Below are 4,370 nucleotides of genomic sequence, written 5' to 3'. Positions count from 1 at the left end.
GAGCCCAGCTGGGTAGATGCTATGCATGAAGAATTAAATCAAATTGAAAAACTCGGGGTTTGGAAATTGTTGAGTTGCCAAAGGGAAAAAAAGTCTCTTGACACACGCTGGGTCTATCGAAACAAGCAGGATGATTCAGGGGTTATAGTGCGAAATAAAGCTAGATTGGTGGTTCACGGTTTCGACAAGTCGAGGGTCTTGAGTGCACTGAGGTGTATGCTCCAATAGCTCGCTTGGAGGGTATTCGTATCTTCCTTGCATATGCCTCTTACATGAAATTCACTATTTACCAAATGGACGTCAAGACAACCTTCTTGTATGGCAAGGTGAAGGAATAAATCTACGTTGATCAGCCCCCTGGGTTCATTGACTCGAAGTTTCCTAATCATGTCTACAAGTTAGACAACGCATTGTATGGGTTACATCAAGCTCCTCGAGCATGGTATGCGACTCTTACAAAGCACATGCTCGAGCATGGATATTCTCGTGGCACTATCGATCAAACTTTGTTTATCAAGCATGTTGGTAATGATCAGATTCTGGTTCAAATCTACGTTGACGACATTATTTTCGGGTCGACCAGTCCGCAACTATGCAGGGAGTTTGAAGGCGTTATGAAAAAGCGGTTCGAGATGAGTTCGTTGGGAGAAATGACCATGTTTCTGGGGCTTCATGTCAAAAAAATTCAACTGGAATCCTGCTACATCAAGCCAAGTATGTGGAGGATATTCTTGAGTAGTTCGGGTTTGAAGACGTTAAACCTGCATCGACGCCGATGGATGAAAGACCTCTTCGGACTCCAAATACTGATGGCGACTCCGTAGATCAGACACTCTATAGATCGATGATCGGATCGTTGATGTATCTTACTCTAAGCCGTCCAGACATCATGTTTGCAGTTTGTCAGTGCGCACGTTATCAGGCTAATCTTAAACTTTCACATCTTATTGTTGTCAAAAGAATTTTTCAGTATATCAAAGGCAGCCCAAAATTGGGTCTTTGGTATCTGAAGAATTTCGAATTTGATTTATATGCTTTTGATGACAATAATTATGGAGGCTGTGAGCTTGACATAAAATCTACTTCAGGAGGGTGTCAATATCTTGGTGACAGGCTAGTGTCGTGGCAGTGCAAGAAACAACACACTTTCTCAACCTCAACAGCGGAAGCGGAATATGTTGTTGCATCTGTTTGTTGCTCCCAAGTTATCTGGATAGAACATCAGTTGTTGGACTATGGTTTGAATTATTTAGAAACCCCTATTTGCTGTGATAATGAGCCGCGATTCAAATTGCTAAAAATTCTGTCCAACATTCCAAAACCAAGCACATTGATATTAAAATTCATTTCATCAGAGATTGTTATGAGCATTCACTCATCCGGATGGAATAGGTTCCCACTGCTAATAATGTGGCGGATCTATTCACCAAGCCTTTTAACAAAGCTCGATTCGATGTTCTTGTGGGATTTTTGAAAATGATTCGTTTTGAGGATTAAGTTTTTCTGTTTTTTTACTTATTTTAAGTTCTTTTTACTTCTTTTTTCTTAATTTTTATTTTCTAGTTTTTGTCGATAGGTTAGTTTAAATTTGCACATTTTTATTTCATTCTCACCCATTCACAAATTTAGGGAGAGAAATAATCAAAAATCCAAAAACAATACAAAATAATCAAAAATCCAAAAACAATAAAAAATCCAGAAAATTAAAAAATGTTACAAATAGTCTTGTTTGTAGGTGTTGTGACAGGAAGCGATATTATCAAGTGATAACGGGAAATCTGAATCTGCGTAACGTACCAAAATTAAATTGTCTATGCTTTGTGTTCGTTGTGCTGGTAGGCACGAAAGATTTTAAATGGACTTGACTAGGAAGATTTGAACTTAAGGAATTCAAGGACTTGACAAATATTGAACTAGTTAGATCTGTTTAGCCTGACTATATGATGCTCGGATAGGTTGAGCAGGGAGATATACATGAGAATCTACTGGTCACATTAAAAGAACCCGTATCTAGAACTGTGGATTAACTTTTCCTCGATGTGTGGATTCCGTCCTTAATTCTGGTATTGATGGGGTGACTAGAGAATTCCGATAAATTAGGTTTGTAGAAGGTTATTTCCTTTCTTTTTGTCTGTTAGTCATATGTTGCCTCCTCTGCGTGATCGAGAGATCCGACCTGGACTGTAACATATGGAATTCTATCTTTCTGCATCTTCTTTCTATGCAATTCTTCCTATCTGTTAGACATATACTCTCTCCTCTGTGTGACTTACAATCCAACCTGACACACAGTATATGCATCATTGTTTTCTCAATCCCTTTAAAACTTCAGTTAGTCATATGTTTCATCCTCTGCATGATTGGAAGAGATCCGACCTGGGTGTATAGCATATGCATTCTAAATCTATCTCCTCTCTTAATAATTGTCTGCTCACCCAGTTTAATGAGTATTCTGGAAGTCCTTGATTTCTGGAGCATATCAGGAAGCGGGAAACATGTTCTAGTACAATTAAAATTGAGCACATACAGATTGTCTGTAAATCTCGCTGCTCAATTTAGGTGGACAACAATATCCTTTGTTGTAATCAGCTAAATGGTCCCGAGGAAATTTATTTAAGAATTAGGGCTCAAAATATCGTGTCATTATTAAATTGTCCAAATTCTGTCACAAATGTTTCGTATTTAAGTGGACCACAATATCGGCGATCGATCAGATAAAGACTTGACAATAAGGGTATTGTCAAGTGGATTAGGGTTGTTCAACAACTTTGATCCCAGTATCACAAAAATTATTTTCAGTAATTAAATTTTTTTAGGTTGTTTATTTTATTTTTCTTACTTTATTTTATTTTTATTTTTATTTATTTATTTTTAATTGTTAAAATTTAATTGTTAATTTTAAATTTTGGAAGTTAATTTAATTTAATTTTTATTTTTATTTTTGTTTTTATTTTTAATTTTAATTTTAATTTTAATCCTCAAAAGTTTTGTTTTTGAAAATTTTGGACTGTGCCTTACACTGTGTGGTCAGCATGAAAAAGGGTCAAAGGTATAAATAGAGTTTACATCCGGAAACCCTCTCATTTTTCGGATTCCGGATGCAAACTCCCCCTCTCTCTCTCTCTCTCTCTCTCTTTGAAAAAAATTCTGTTTTTTTTTGTGAAATTGCTCCGATCACTTCAAAGGTACTATGATTCCGTCCATAGATATGTGTTTGAATCTTGGATTTGACGAGTTTTGAGCCTGAAATTGATGAAAAAGGATTTGTCAGAGTTTACGTCCCAAGCTTACAGCCAGGAGCTTACGGACGTAAACAACGTTTGCGGCCCTGGGCTTACGGTCACGAGTTTACGACCGTAAACCCCATATTGACCGTAAACTCCTGGTTGACTTTGAACTTAATTTTTGGACAAAAATAATTCATTTTTGGGCTCGAATTTAAACCGTTTAAAATATTATTTGCTCAAATATCTTTCTTGTCTTACTTAGTATGTTTTAGTGCAGATCAAATGGCAGCCTTAAAGTTCGCAGACATGCACAATCTGGCAATGGTACTGGCTGATCCTCCGGTGGCCCATGTAGATTTCAAGTCAATGATTCACGGACTGAGAGAATGCTGTTTGGCCTCTGCCATCACCATGAACACCGTTGTTTATCAGAAAATTATAAGAGAGTTCTGGCAGACTTCCAAAATGACAAGAGACGATGATGGAGCAGTGACTGTAGACGCAATCGTTAAAGGATGCAAAGTTGTGATCGATGAGCAGTTCATTAGAGAGACATTGTTGATCAATGACCTACCGAGTTTTCCCACTGAAATTGGTATTGAAGATGCTCAGAAAATTTTGAAGAAGATGTGGTATGAAGGCGATTCTCCTCCTACAATTAAAAAGCTTCTGCCACCCTACTGGAGATTCCTAGCCCATGTGTTCATGAGCTGCATCTCTGGCAGGAGGTCTGGTGCGGATGAAATATCCCTGAGAAACACTGGAGCTATTGTTTCTCTTGCTGTAGGAATTGGCTTCAGATTTTCTAGGTTTATCCTGGACGAGTTTGTGGTCAACATCAATGCCATCACACGGGATACCTTTTTGATGTACCCTAGATTCATTCAGCTCTTCATCAACAAACAATTTCCTGACATGGTAAAGGAGGGAGATACACTTGATATGAAGTCCTTGGGCCCTCACACTATTAGGATCATTAAGCAAAATCGCAAAGGAAAAGTTACCTTTCAAGGACTATATCCACTAGTTAAATTCGGAGAATTTGCTGAGTCGAATGAGGCGTCCGAGTCCCACGGATCTTCTGATAAGATATCTTCAGAGCCCACTTCATTAGAAAGGGTGATCTCGGAAGGAGATGTGATC

This window comes from Lactuca sativa, chromosome 4, assembly GCF_002870075.4.
Source record: "Lactuca sativa cultivar Salinas chromosome 4, Lsat_Salinas_v11, whole genome shotgun sequence".
Classification (NCBI taxonomy): domain Eukaryota; kingdom Viridiplantae; phylum Streptophyta; class Magnoliopsida; order Asterales; family Asteraceae; genus Lactuca; species Lactuca sativa.
This window is presented reverse-complemented; position numbering follows the sequence as displayed.